The sequence below is a fragment of the Phyllobates terribilis genome, unplaced genomic scaffold, assembly GCF_046119375.1.
Source record: "Phyllobates terribilis strain yellow unplaced genomic scaffold, ASM4611937v1 Scaffold_7__3_contigs__length_470593459, whole genome shotgun sequence".
Classification (NCBI taxonomy): domain Eukaryota; kingdom Metazoa; phylum Chordata; class Amphibia; order Anura; family Dendrobatidae; genus Phyllobates; species Phyllobates terribilis.
In genome coordinates, this window is record NW_027362767.1 from 347,879,626 (window position 1) to 347,895,879 (window position 16,254).

The 16,254-nt window shown below is 39.9% G+C and overlaps 1 long non-coding RNA gene across 1 annotated transcript in view; it reads left to right on the forward strand.

Moving 5' to 3' along the window:
- LOC141153212 (uncharacterized) overlaps positions 1 to 14,353 on the forward strand; it is a 70,711-nt gene extending 56,358 nt beyond the window's left edge. Inside the window, exons 2-3 of the long non-coding RNA XR_012247264.1 lie at positions 9,155 to 9,235; positions 14,154 to 14,353. This is a non-coding gene — a long non-coding RNA (uncharacterized lncRNA). The remainder of the gene's footprint in view (positions 1 to 9,154; positions 9,236 to 14,153) is intronic.
- Positions 14,354 to 16,254: the final 1,901 nt, after the last annotated feature.

A 16,254-nucleotide genomic window follows, 5' to 3' on the forward strand; every position in this document is an offset into this window, starting at 1 on the left:
CATCTCATCCCCCCATGTGCATCTCATCCCCCTCATGTGCATCTCATCCCCCCCGTGCATCTCTGATTCCCCCCACTCCTAGTTAATTAATTGTATTTAAAAAAAATAAAACTTGCTATACTTACCCCCATGCGATCCCTGCAGAATCCTGGCGCTCGACCACATCGCTGCCCCAGGCTCTCCTGACTTCCAGCCATGTGACGTCGCTGTCACATGACAGGAAGTCAGGGAAATCATGAAGGCGCTGCCGCAGCAGCGCTGCACTGCTACACAGAGGAAAGCAGCGCTGAGATGTCTCGGTGCTTAGCGCTCAGCATGGGGCCGGGGCCCAGGGCCGGCTCCAGGTTTTTGTGGGCCCCGGTCGAAAGAGTCTTAGTGGGCCCCTTTAACACATACCACGATTCATGATGCACAGATACCGAAGAGAAATATATATGTAGTACAATGCAAAGATTTCACTTCTTACATTACATGAGCGATATCTATTGTAAATTCCACAATAGCTCAGAAACCACCGAATCGCTCCACACAGTATACTGGTCCCCATAAAATGCTCCACACAGGAGACTGGCCCCCATAAAATGCTCCATACAGAATACTGGCCCCCATAAAATGCTCCATACAGGATACTTGTCCCCATATAATGCTCCATACAGGATACTGGCCCCCATATAATGCTCCATACAGAAAACTGGCTCTCATATAACGCTCCATACAGGATACTGGTCCCCATATAATGCTCCATACAGAATACTGGCCCCCATATAACGCTCCATACAGAATACTGGCTCCCATAATAACGCTCCATACAGGATACTGGCCCCCATATAATGCTCCATACAGAATACTGGCTGCCATAAAATGCTCCATACAGAATACTGGCCCCTATATAACGCTCCATACGGAATACTGGCCCCCATTTAACACTCCATACAGGATACTGGCCCCCATATAATGCTCCATACAGAATACTGGCTGCCATAAAATGCTCCATACAGAATACTGGCCCCTATATAACGCTCCATACGGAATACTGGCCCCCATTTAACACTCCATACAGGATACTGGCCCCCATATAACGCTCCATACGGAATACTGGCCCCCATATAACGCTCCATACAGGATACTGGCCCCCACATAACGCTCCATACAGAATAATGGCCCCCATATAACGCTCCATGCAGAATACTGGCCTCCATATAACGCTCCATGCAGGATACTGGCCCCCATATAACGCTCCATGCAGGATACTGGCCACATATAGCGCTCCATGCAGGCTGTTCCCCACACATAGCGCCCCACGCAGGCTGTTCCCCCCACATAATGCCCCACGCAGGCTGTTCCCCCCACATAATGCCCCATGCAGGCTGTTCCCCCCATATAGGATGTCACCCCCCCTTATAATGCCCCATGCAGGATGTCACCCCCCCTCCCATATAATGCCCCATGCAGGATGTCACACCCCCCCTCCCTTATAATGTCCCATGCAGGATGTCACACACCCCCCTCCCTTATAATTCCCCATGCAAAATGTCACACACACCCCCTCCCTTATAATGCCCCATGCAGGTTGTCACCCCCCCTTATAATGCCCCATGCAGGATGTTACACCCATCCCCCCTTATAATGCCTCATGCAGGATGTCACAAACCCCCACCTCACCCCCCTCCCTTATATTGCCACATGCCTCCATACAATTAAAAAAAATCAAATACTCACCTCGCGTATCACCTGCTGCCGCTGTTCCGGACTCCAGCGTCGCCGGCCTCATCCTGCTCTGCGCTGTGACTGCTCAGGAGAGAGCGCGGTGTAAAGACATCACAGCGCTCTCTGACCTGAGACGTCACAGTGCAGCAGCCGCGGAGGATTCAGGAGCTCCTGCGGAGGCATGGGGAGGGGTAAGTATTGTGCCGTGTGCCGGGGCCCTGAGCAAGCGGGGGGGGAGCGGGCGCTGACACCGCTCTCCTCTGCTCATGGGTCCCGTAGCGCGCGGGGTGCCCGACGGTGAGGGGCCCCCCCACCTGCTCAGGGCCCCGGCATTTCGCCGGGTGCTGACGCCGGCCCTGCAGGGGCCCCATGAGGAGACGCACAAGAGGGGGGCCCCAACGGGGCTCCGAGGGGGCCCCGACCGGCCGGGCCCTATACTGGAGTCAGGACAGTCATGCCCTGATGGCGGCCCTGCTGGAGGCTGGAGGGGCCCCCTCTCCCTCGGGGCCCCCGTTCAATGAATGGGCTGCAAGGGTGGTAGGTCCGCCCCTGGCAAGGAGGACTGTGTGGGGGTCGCAATTGGTGGATCATACTGTGTTGGGGTCACCATACTTTGCTAGGGGCGTTGAGGTGGGGTACAATAGGGTCGTCATACTGTGTGTGTGGAGAGTACTGTCGAGGAATTCACCATGGGGGTATCATACTGTGTTTGGGGGGCACTTTTGTTGGCGTCATACTCTATAGGTGTAATGAAAGGGGAATCTAGGACTTCAGTAGGAGGAAAATTATTTTGTAAGGACTGCAAAGTTGTGAGATATGCTCTTCTGTGACCCCGCCGTGTATTAATTATTATTATTTTTTTTTGGTGGGGGGGGCAATTAAAACTTCTGCTATGGGGCCCCATGATTTCTATGTATGCCCCAGCCAGTGGACCACACCTGCATACACACCTTGTGTATCTTGTATGTATCTGTTATGTGATACCTGAAGATATACACCAATTTACACGGCTTGTATATCTTGTATCTATTTGTCATATGATACCCAGAGACATACACCTGTATACACAGCTAGTATATCTTGTATGCAATTGTTATATGATATCCAGTGGTACACACCTGCATGCACACCTTGCATATCTTGTATTATATTATTACATCTATTCTATAATTTGATGCTGATATGTTGTATATTAAATATACTTATAACAAACATATAAGATTTACAAATCATTTCCTAGAAAGCAGTTTCCTAGCAGTAATAGATATAGTATTATCAGCTTAGCATTACGCCAGGAATAAGCCGGACATATTGACAATACCTGTCAATCTTAGCACTTATGAGCTCTCAACTATATAATGGAGAAGAATGTTGACCTGATCTCTGAAGGACGTTTACTAGTACAAGCACTTTACTGTTATGACCTTGTGATGACCACCAAGATTTGCAATCTGATTGCAATCAATGGGCCCCGAGGAAGCAATCACAGGCCATATTACAGAAGATCGAGATTCTAGGAAAACATACTTCCTGATATTTTTCAATAAAAAAAATAACATTTATTATCAGCATAAGGTTATGAACAGATATAGCAGGGATCAATGCATAAGTAGGAATGCTACGTTTTTATCAATTTTTCTTAGGACTCTTTCACACATTTGTTATTATTGCGGATAGATCACGAACCCATTACAATGAATGGATCTTCACTGGTCCTTTTTTTGAGGACCGATTATCCATAAGAATAGAAAGATACATGTCCAGATCAAATTCGCCAATGCACCCAATAAAAGATAGCACAAGGATGTCATTTATGTTTTCTGTGTATTTTATTATTTAGTGTATAAGAGAAGAGGAGATTGCATTAAAAAAAAAGACAGATGCAAGAAGGATCGTAGGAACTGATACACAAACTAAAAATGAGTCCTGCTCAAACAAATCGAAAAATACATAGAGCACTTTTCTAATTTGTGAAAAATAACTGATATGTGGAAATTCTAATTAAAATTAATTAAAATAATTAAAAAAGTGAATATTAAAACTGGTGCGCTCAGAGCTATGAATCAGCAACAGAAAGTTAAGAGCTAAATTCTGCTTTGCTACATCTGTAGTGATAGTTTTTTTTTTTATTAAAAAAAAAAAAATAAAAGTTTGTTGTTTTTGATTAGTTAACTGTTACATTACCACAACAGAAAAAGTTGTCTGTGTGCCTGTGCTGAATCATTATCCATTTTTACTTTGACCTTAGTGTTAGAGAGAAGGGAAAAAAAAAGAAAGGCGTCCTCCATAAAGTACAGCTGCCCCCACCAATCTTCCGCTCACGGTTGGATCAATGCAGAAAAATGCCCTTTGATGGACTTTCTGGCCCTGTGATCTCCCAGCCCTAGGGGTTTAAAGGATGAGCATATCAATTCGGGACCACTGAACTGCATTTCCATTGCATAAGGACCCCTCCTCCTGGCTTTGTGCAGACAAACTCGAGCCCTCCCACTTTTGTCACTCTTCTTTCATGCTTTATTTAGCAAACACAAAACAAGCTTTGTTTGTTGCTGGGTCGATTCTAAACTTTGCATAAAACAGTTTAAAGTGTTGTTAAGCTGTGAGTACCTGCGTTCCTCTCCAGGTTTCTAACCAGCTGTAAAATCTGCTGTTTTTCCCTATTAATTTTATAGCAAAAAAGAATAAACTTAAATTACTTTTTGTTTGTTGTTTTTTTTTTTTTTGTTGAGAAAAACAACTTTTAGAAAATTCTGAGAAATTGAATTGAAAAGTGAAATCGTAGTGAAAATGCCTGTATCTTTTCAGACAAAATAATCCTTGAAGAATGAGGGTGACTGAATGGGTTAGAAGGGAAAAAAATGCAAGATGATTTCATTTGAGCGCAGTTTATATGGTGTGATAACACTAGCAACATTCACTTTACTTAAAAATTCTTCTAACTACATTTTTGTGATTAGAACATTAAAAATTAAATCTTTTTCCACTTATTTACTAAGAATTCTCTACAAACTCCAAAGTGTTGGTTTTCTTCCAGTAACATAGCTAGAATTATATGCGCCCCGTGGCAAGTTTTTGACCTTGCCCCACCTACCCCCTGTAACAACCAGGTTTTTGTTTTAATGCATATGACCCTGGGAGTCTACTAAAATCTAAAAGGAAATATGTTCCCCCTCTCGTCAAAAACCACAAAACATTTATAAAAACACAAATATATAAATAACACAGTCTAAGTCCAGGTTCACATGAACGTATAAAAAAACGCTCAGAATTTCATCCAGAAAATTTCTTTCTCACTTGTCATCCATGTAAAATCTGTTTTTATACAGCAGGAGGTATTAATAGTTTACAAGACGATTTACAGGTTATGTTCTAAAAAAATTGCAATGTATCTGGAAAAACAGCATGTTATCCGTAGGGGATCTGATTTTATTTTGCTCGTCCGTATTAATTGGGGGAGTCTCATACAAGTTGTGGAAGAAAGTAACACTTGCTGCAATTTTTTACATGCAGATTCAGTCCATGAAAAAAAATCACTAGTCTGCACTGCCCTACTGAATAACATTGGTCTGAGTGCTGTTTTATTATGGACAGCACTTGGACTGAAAATACGGTCATGTGAACTATGTTTTGAGCTGCGCAGAGAGACCCAGCAAGACTGGCACAAAACCAGAAAAGGCTCAGCAACGGATGTACTTGGCCCAAGCTACCCAGCTAGGCGAGCCCTTGAAGGCCGGGAATACTCTTCACCCAGCTCCGAGTAAATGGAAGGAGGACTTTGGCAGAGCCCTTCCCAGGCCCACTGTCATTGGACAGCTGGCATTTGGTGATGCGGTCGGTGCCTAGTCAAGGACCAGGTGAGTACATCTGCTTGAACCCCAGGAAGTGTAACCAGAAGAGAAAATGAGAAAACCCTGAAAAGATAGCAACACTAATGTTAGCACCGCTGATAACCACAGCACATAGGAACTGCAATAAACAGCACAGGACTGAGCAGGGTGCAGGATTAAATAGGCCGCCTAATGATCAGGTGCTGAATACCTCCCAATCATCCCCAGACAACCATTCCCTGCTAGCTTGCACAGCAAAACGGATAACATCCCACCACTGCCTAGTGCCATACACAGCAGCTTCCTGCATTGCCTGGCAACCCAGGAACACAGTTTCCATGTTCCCCAGGCAGAAAAATCAGTGAGAGACATGGCATCCCACATCCTCACACATCCTACAACATCAAAACCTGATGCTCCATAAGATTGGGACGGTTTCTCTGCATGCGTAGTAGCTCTGCCTCCAGGGTCAAGACAATGGCAACCGCAGTAGCATAGTACCGCACCTGATCCTTTCCCAGGTGGGAGCACAGAACCACAATTCCTAACATACAAGCCCTTTCAGCAAATAATCCCACCATACAAGTAACTATATCACCATGATGTTACTTGAATAAATCCCACTATACTACTATACTAAGACCAATACTACCAACAATAAAACTACATAAGGAAAAAATAATACCGCCACATGACCACTTGTTACCGCCACATGGTGACCCAATAATACCACCATACTGATCATTAACAAAACCACTGTACTAACACTGATATTAACTCTATACAGTGACCATATAATGGTAGACCAGACACCAGTTGTACCCAGATGCTTTGTATACCATTTACAGTACAGACCAAAAGTTTGGACACACCTTCTCATTTAAAGATTTTTCTGTATTTTCATGACTATGAAAATTGTACATTCACACTGAAGGCATCAAAACTATGAATTAACACATGTGGAATTATATACTTAGCAAAGTCCTATCAGTTAATTAAACACAGCTGGACTCCAATGAAGGAGTAGAACTATCTCAAGGAGGATCACAAGGAAATGGAAAGCATGTGACTTAAATATGAGTGTCTGAGCAAAGGGTCTGAATACTTATGATCATGTGATATTTCAGTTTTTCTTTTTTAATAAATTTGCAAAAATTTCTACATTTCTGTTTTTTTCAGTCAAGATGGGGTGCAGAGTGTACTTTAATGAGAAAAAAAATGAACTTTTTAGAATTTACCAAATGGCTGCAATAAAACAAAGAGTGAAAAATTTAAAGGGGTCTGAATTCTTTCCGTACCCACTATAAATAGAAAGTACCAGACAGAAAATAAATAATAGCACTTGAAATGGCATGCTGACAATCCTTGAAAAACAAAAATGACACTTAAGGCCTCATTCAGATGTTCATGAAACACGGTTTGAGTTCGGACGAGATCTTGACAGTCTTATAAAAAATTATGAGGCTGTTAAGCATAATTCGAGATATCAGTGGTCAACCAGTAATCCATCACCAGGAAGACTTTATTAAACGGGACCTTTTACTGTTTTTATTTATATTTAACCTGAGTATCTCCTCCTGAGTACCTCCTCCAACTGTGGATGCTCCACTGATTCTGGAACATTTTTTCATGTTCTCTTTGCCCATATGTTCTAAAGTTGTAGCAATAAAGAGCACCAATTGGGGGTTTTTACTTTTTCTTCTCTATAATGAAAAACATGGCCAATCAAAACATAGTGTCATAGAGGGGAAAAAGTACACACAGAGATGGTCATAGCTGCATACTTGATCAGCATGCTCTTCTGAGATTAAATTTGTCTCATGTGGCAACGCTGAGAGCTGAGCAGTTGCCGCATCCTTTCCTGCTTTTGGATAACAGCCGCAGAACAGCACTTGAGAGCTGCAGTGACAGAATGACAGACCCAACTGCATAGCTCCTAACCGTCCTTGAGTTTTGACACAGTCTTGAGATGTCCCAGTGTACCAGGAGGTCAGGGATATATCCCAACTTTCACTCTGTGACTGCTATGTCTTCTCTCCTTGCGTTACTGAGAAGTTCATTACTTAGTAGTTCTTCCTCCTCCTCTTTCGACTCCAGCATTTCTGTGTTCTGTACATTCTTGCCTTTTCTTGAAATGTAGTCTTCCCCGGGCTTCAAACACCCAACTTTTTCCATGGCCCTCAGAAACTTTAGGAAAGTATAGGAAAATTTTCCACACTTAAGGGTGGCGAGTCGCAATCATATAACTCGGACAAATGCTATCTGGTGTTTCATTGGACAGCACTCGCTACAATGTTGTACTATGGAGCAGTGTGGACTAGCACTTTTTTCTTATGTCGAGTCAGCATGAGAAAAAAACAATCGCTATATTGTGCAATTGGCAGTGTGTATCTGATAGCGTGTACCCATACATGTCTTTGCAAAACATCAGACTGCACTTGGATGTCATCCGAGTGCAGTCCAATATCCACTGACTTACACAATGGAGAAGATGGAGAAATTAAGTTCTCCATCTTCTCCAAACCTGTGATCCGATTCTCGCATGCAAGAGAATCAGATCACAGTAAAATGACACTGGGCTCATGCTTGCAGCAGAGTTTAAGTAGTGGGTCATCTGCATATGGCATCCAATTCTCTTGAATGAGAGAATCATCAGATGCTATTTGCTAGTGTGAGCGAACCCTGAGGGCTCACTCACACTAGCGTATAAATCGGACGAGTGCAATCCAATAAAAAATCAGACTGATGTTATTCAATGAGGTAGTGCAGATCTGTGTATTTTTTCTCAGCTGTATTCGACATGAGAAAAAAAATCACAGCATGTACAGTGTGTGAGAAAAAAATTGCATGCCAAAAGAATCATCAGTATGGCATCTGAATTTTATGGATACATTACAATTCTGTTGCATAGTAAACTATAAATGGTCCTGTAAAAGATTAATATCTGCAGAGTAAAAAATAAGTTCCATATGGACAGCACATGGATGACAAGATGACAAGTGAGAAAAAAATCGTACCACTTTTCTGGATGATAATGGGACCAATTTTTTATATGTTAGTGTGAGCAAACTGGAAATGTGACTGGTATTCTTCATTACAGGCACGTTGTACTGGTATACAGCTAAAACTCTATATACTAGTTTGTTTCTATGTACCTGTATTCTAGAGGTAAAGTAAAAGTCAGAGATTTATTTTTTTCCTATAAAATTACTAAAAAAATTATGAAAAACAATTGCAATAATGACATTTTTAATACACTTAAAAATAATAAATAGTATAAATTAGCAAATAACACAGACATATTTTACATCCCTGTGATCCTGACAACTTGTACAATACAATGAGCAGTTTTTTCAAGAGGCATAAAAAACCCAAATCTATAATACAATAATCAGATAAGATTGTTATTGCATAGTTTGGTGCAGACACTTGAAAAAAATGCAGATAAATAGCAGCAGAGAAAACAACATTTACACAAAGTGCGAATTCAGCCTAAGCATTACATTTTTGTTACATTTTTTAAAGGTTTAAGAGTGAAAAAATCAATCACCCCATTATTTTACGCCATTTAACGATCACTAAAATAATCTGTTCCTTTTCCTTAATGCATTTTTGTGCAGGTTTCATATAAGCCCCTGAGGAAGCCCACGTGAAACGTGCGACGGAGTTACGAGCACAGACTTTGGCACTAGGAGCAATGGGTAAGCATTGACATTATGGATACTGGTCATATAGTTGATTCAATGCCTGATTGTAGCATATATAATCCTACTGATGCTACCCCTCTATATATAATGTCACGTGTAATAATGTGCTTTATTTGATACTTGAGACTTCACCCCTGGCTTTTTGAGTTTATCATATTTTGTAATGTATTGTGCAACTTTTGTAATTCAATAAACTAAGTAGTCTGCTTCAGTGATGGATCTATGCTTCCAAATTTTTTAGGATTTATATTTTTATAGTAAAAAAAGCTTTGACTCTGCACTTAAAGATGCAACTGTGCTTTTTACATGTGTTTTTGTCAGACTCCCCATAAAAGCCTATAGAGAAAAAAAAACAAAAATTGCACAATTCAACAGCATCTTGAGACACATATAGTTAAGGGGTTTTCATGAAATGGCATCCACTTTGCTTTGACAAATAAACACAGCAGATTTTCTGAGCAAAAAAAAGGCAGCAGAAAAAAATGTGGCATTTATGCTAACTGGGAGCATGGCTTTACATATGTGTTTTCGTAAATGACAGCTTTCCCTCAAAAAAAGGTAAGCCTTCATATAGTAAAGCTAAAGCTATGGCTGCTACAACTATGAATGAATGAGCAAAAATAAGTCCGTAAGTCCCAACCATCTCAGATAAAGCAGGAGAGTCCTGGATTTGGGTCTACGTCATTCTGTCCTAGGTGGACTGCTGAATGTCCATCACTGCCAACATACCCCTTCTGACAACTTTTTCTGCCAGAGCAGAAGGAAATGATAAATAGGTGTTCCTAGTGGTGTGACTAGGGGCTTAGCCAAAATTAGCAGTGACCTGCTATACATACTCTGTCCCTCTTTCTGTTCTTTGAAGGTTGGTAGGTATGTCAAAGGTGTTGCCTTTCTCCTATGCTCTGGCTCTCCAACGCTGCTGCTATTCCTGTGCGCTTCAGTAGCCCGAATGGATGCAGTGACTGCGGAGTGAAAATACGCTTAGCCAGGCTGCAGCAGTGACCTTCTTGGTGGGAATTTTACTTTTTACCATCTATGATGTGCCCATGTTTTATTTAGCCTGCATGATAGAGGAGAAAAAACAAGTACAGAGAAGTTCTATGGTATATGTGCAGTTGGTTGCAGGAAACATGTCCATGTTGGGTGCTCTTTATTACCGTGGGGGAAGCAGAACTTTGGAATGAATAGGCACAGAAAAAAAGAAAGAAAATCTGCTCCAGACCTAGTGCAGCAGCACCAGTTGAAAAGCAAAACTTTTTTAATTAAACCCTTCACTTTCCGACTTTCCGTTTCTTTCATTTTTGTTTTGCAAGAGCCACAACTTTTATATTTTTCTGTCAATAATGGAGGGCTTGTTGTTTTGCTGGACAAGTTGTACTTTTGAATATCACCATTCATTTTACCATACAGTGTACTGGAAAATTGCAAAAAAAAAAAGTGCAATTCCACAATTGTTTTTTGAATTTTTTTATTTACCTTGTTCACTATATGGTAAAACTGACCTGGCAATATGATTCTCCGGGTCAGTACGAGTACACAGATACCAAACATGTATAGTTTTTTCTTTATTTAAGAGGTGAAAAAAAAAATTGAAATTTGTATGCTAAAGTTTTTTTCCTTTGGTCGCCATTTTCCAAGACCTGTAGCATTTTCATTTTTCAGGATCTGGGACTGATGTTTTTACTGATACCATTTTGGGGTAGATATGATGTTTGTATCACCCCTTACTGCATTTTATTGCAATGTAATGGTGGTAAAAAAACATAATTCTGGCGTTTTTTAATTATTTTTTTCAGTTACGCTGTTTACCGACCGGATTAATTTATTTAATATTTTGATAGATCAGACATTTCTAAACACAGCAATAGCAAATATGTGTGTTTTTTATGTTTTTTAATTGTTTTATTTTCAATGGGGCAAAAGGAGGATGATTTACCCTTTTGTGTTTTTCTTTATTTTTTTCAGATTTTTAAAAACTTTTTTATTACCTTTTCACTGTATTTAATAGTCCCTTTAGGGGACTTGAAGCTGCGATTGTCTGATAGCTTGTGCTATACGTAGCAGAGCCTCAGCCCTGCTATGTATAGCAGAAATCATCATCTCCTATGAACGCCGGCCATGCGTCAGCCTTCACAGGAGGATCATAAAGACAGGAACGGGGGTCATCAGCAGAACTCTGACTCTCGTGAAAACCCATTAAAGGCACATGATGGTTGAATAAATCAGCTGTCGTGTGCAGGGAAATATGTGGGCTCACCGTGTGACGTACTTAAATATATGTCATATGTCATGAAGAGGTTACAAATTCCAGTGAAAGGTTCTCTTTAGGCAAGTTCATCTATTGGTCCTGTAGATTACAAATCAGCAGATAGTACTGCAGATTGTTGGCTCATAACATGGTGTGGCCTACATGCTGCAAAATAATTCCTGCTTTACATGTCTTGCGCCACATTTGCTATGTGTTTTAGATACTTTATTAATAGACAATGGGGTTTGGCCTAAACTGAGATCATATGAGCCAAAATTGTGCTGAAATTTGGCATGGATCAAAGTAAGTCTTCTAACAGATGGTGTAAATTTAAAGGGGTATTCCCATCTCCAAGATCCTACCCCAATATGTAGTAGGTATAATAATAATAGTAGCAAGCACCTCCAATTAGAAATGTAGTATAGTTCTCTTGATTCGCTATTTCACTTACCCCATGGGCATGCATTACAGAAGCTTAGGTAGCCATGGTTATGGCCACTCATATAGTGACAGCTGTTATAGCTGTTATTGGTTGTAACCATGGATACCTAAGCTACTGCAATGCTCTTCATATAGGGTAAGCGACATAGCAGATCAGAAGAACAATACTACATTTCTAATTGGAGGTATTTGATAATATTATTATTATTACACCTACTACATATCGGGGTAGGATCTTGGAGTTGGGAATACCCCTTTAAGTCAGCTATACACATTAGATGGCTGTCGGTCGTGCGATGCTTTGGCCAATTGTTCGGCCACATCAGTCTCAGCCAACTCTCCCAGCACTTGTTTAGTCTAGCACTCCTGTGTTCTCTATGAGAAAGTCACTGGCTATTATGTTGTCTGTTGTCTTATATTTTGGAGAACGTTGCGATCGTCAGTCTGTAATCTGACATACCGATCGACATCTTCCCTGACGATCAGTCGGCTGGCACCACCATGCAACCCATCGATATTGGCAGGTTTGGCCGACATTAGTCTAATGTTTATGCGGACAGTGTAAAGATGCGCAGGATTTATCAAACAACATGAGCGACTGTTATATGTGGCACATATTCAGACTGTCTAGTCAAAGTATACACTGTCTACAAATTAGACAAGGCTACTAAATAAACGCCATTGTCTTTTTTAAACCAATTAAAATAACTCCTGTTGATCTTTATACTACAAATAATTTAAACTAATTCTGTTACTTCAACATGGTTTATCCTGGTAACAGATTATCTTTAAATTGAGTTTCAACTTTTTCTTCATGAGACATTTTATATAAATATCTGAGATCTAATATTTTCTCTTAGTTGCCATTTGTCAACTTACTCGAGTTGTGTTCACAAGGAGTATTTTTGCTGAATCTTTTCCATCCGGTTTTTAGGGCAGAAAAAAAAAATCAGCATTTTACAGTAGCAGTAGAATGAATGAAATTGGTGAAACTTCATTCACCCATTACATTTTCGTTGCACTTTTGACCTGTACTTTGTTTTTTTTTTTTAATAAAGCATATAAATTTTATTTTAGCGTATTTTCTACCTTTTTTTTAAAACCAATAGGATTGAGCAGGAAAAAATGCAGAAAAAAATGCAAAATTTTAATGTCCACATTTTATTGTGTAATTGTGGTTGTTTTTTGAGAATTTGTTTGTCCTGTGTTTTTAAATGCATGAAAAATGCCAACTGTTGCTGGAAAACAGCAGCAGAAATTTAGTGCATTTTGGTGCATTTTTAATGCATTTTTGTATAGTGTTTTTGCCGGGGTTTTTTTTTGCTACTAAACCTCATTGATCTCAACTGAGAAAAAACTGTAAAAGTGCTGAAAGAATTAATATTCTGCTTATTTAAAAAAAATGAAAAAAACAAAAGACTCCTCAGACCAAAAACTGCTCAATTATCACTGGTGATAAAAACAGCAGCAATTGAGAATTAAAATGTGCATTTCTGATGCATTTTCTGTGCAAAATTTTCAGCTGCTCAGCCGCATTGATATCTGTGAAGAAAAACACAATGACAATATTAAAAGAATTGACTCGCTGCGTTAAAAAAAACAAAACACTGCAATGTGTGAATGAGATTTTAGAAACCACATTCTTTTTGTAAAAAAAGAACAGAGAAAATACAGCAAAACAATGCATCTGAGCAAGCCCTAAAAGTAATTATTGTGTATTAAAGTTGTATGACAGTAAATTATTTATTTTATCAGTGGATTGGTTAAAAGTAATAAAGAGAGGCACAGTCTGCCGGGAAAAAAAGGGACATCTCTCCGTGTGTTTTGCAAGGACACACTGTCTATGTAAAAACATGGACATGTGCATAGCAGCATAAGTTAAAATGGGTACGTGTGGTATTCATGCAAAAAATGGATACCACACAAACTGGAAACACGGACATGTGAAGGAGGCCTCAGTTTTGTTTCGCACTGATCAGTTACTCTCAGTCTTTGCCATTGATGTCCCAGCTCATCTCTGCAGTATTAACAGTTTGCCTTTGCAAAAGTTAACAAAAAAATGACGAAAAACTATTCAAACATTTCTGTGCATAGTACCTCTTAGCAAGAGCTTGGATATACATATATAAATAAAATTAAGTTTGATCATTTTAAGAATTTTTTTTTTAAAGTTTTGTTGAATTGCACATTATAACATGTTGTTTATTTTTCTTTTAATTGCAGATCAATTACTTTTTTGGACCATAATGAATCTATGGATTTACTGGACCATGTACCATCTATTCCACAAGGGACACAGATAAAAAGGCAGATGCTAAAGATGGGAACATATAACATTATATTTGTATCTCTAGAAATGTTGGGTCGTAGACAGGAACACTCCGGGAAAAAGTGACTCAGTATATTCACAATGCACTGAAATAGTATATATATGATGGAAGTGGGAAAGTCCAAGTTATGTTTTTATATACAGTACAGACCAAAAGTTTGGACACACCTTCGCATTTAAAGATTTTTCTGTATTTTCATGACTATGAAAATTGCACATTCACACTGAAGGCATCAAAACTATGAATTAACACATGTGGAATTATATACTTAACAAAAAAGTGTGAAACAACTGAAAATATGTCTTATATTCTAGGTTCTTCAAAGTAGCCAGCTTTTGCTTTGATGACTGCTTTGCACACTCTTGGCATTCTCTTGATGAGCTTCAAGAGGTAGTCACCGTTAATGGTTTTCACTTCACAGGTGTGCCCTGTCAGGTTTAATAAGTGGGATTTCTTGCCTTAAAATTGGGGTTGGGACCATCAGTTGTGTTGTGCAGAAGTCAGGTGGATACACAGCTGATAGTCCTACTGAATAGACTGTTAGAATTTGTATTATGGCAAGAAAAAAGCAGCTAAGTAAAGAAAATCGAGTGGCCATCATTACTTTAAGAAATGAAGGTCAGTCAGTCTGAAAAATTGGGCAAACTTTGAAAGTGTCCCCAAGTGCAGTTGCAAAAACCATCAAACACTACAAAGAAACTGGCTCACATGAGGACCGCCCCAGGAAAGGAAGACCAAGAGTCACCTCTGCTTCTGAGGATAAGTTTATCCGAGTCACCAGCCTCAGAAATTGCAGGTTAACAGCAGCTCAGATTAGAGACCAGGTCAATGCAACACAGAGTTCTAGCAGCAGACACATTTCTTCAACAACTGTTAAGAGGAAACGTTGTGAAGCAGGCCTTCATGGTAAAATAGCTACTAGGAAACCACTGCTAAGGACAGGCAACAAGCAGAAGAGACTTGTTTGGGCTAAAGAATACAAGGAATGGACATTAGACCAGTGGAAATCTGTGCTTTGGTCTGATGAGTCCAAATTTGATATCTTTGGTTCCAACCACCATGTCTTTGTGCAATGCAGAAAAGGTGAACGGATGAACTCTACATGCCTGGTTCCTAAAGTGAAGCATGGAGTAGGAGGTGTGATGGTGTGGGGGTGCTTTGCTGGTGACACTGTTGGGGATTTATTCAAAATTGAAGGCATACTGAACCAGCATGGCTACCACAGCATCTTGCAGCGGCATGCTATTCCATCCGGTTTGCGTTTAGTTGGACCATCATTTATTTTTCAACAGGACAATGACCCCAAACATACCTCCAGGCTGTGTAAGGGCTATTTGACCAAGAAGGAGAGTAATGGGGTGCTACGCCAGATGACCTGGCCTCCACAGTCACCAGACCTGAACCCAATCGAGATGGTTTGGGGTGAGCTGGACCGCAGAGTGAAGGCAAAAGGGCCAACAAGTGCTAAGCATCTCTGGGAACTCCTTCAAGATTGTTGGAAGACCATTTTTGGTGACTACCTCTTGAAGCTCATCAAGAGAATGCCAAGAGTGTGCAAAGCAGTCATCAAAGCAAAAGGTGGCTATTTTGAAGAACCTAGAATATAAGACATATTTTCAGTTTCACACTTTTTTGTTAAGTATATAATTCCACATGTGTTAATTCATAGTTTTGATGCCTTCAGTGTGAATGTACAATTTTCATAGTCATGAAAAGACAGAAAAATCTTTAAATGAGAAGGTGTCTCCAAACTTTTGGTCTGTACTGTGTATATATATATATATATATATATATATCTATACCTATATATATAGATATATATATATCTATATATATATATAGATATATATATATCTATATATACGAGGGTCAGTCAATAAGTAATGCCTCCTATTTTTTTTCTCCTTTTAATTGGCAAGAAATTCAAAATGCAATTACATAGGTTGAAAACCACAACATTAACGATTAATTTGTCTCTTTTCAATATAATCTCC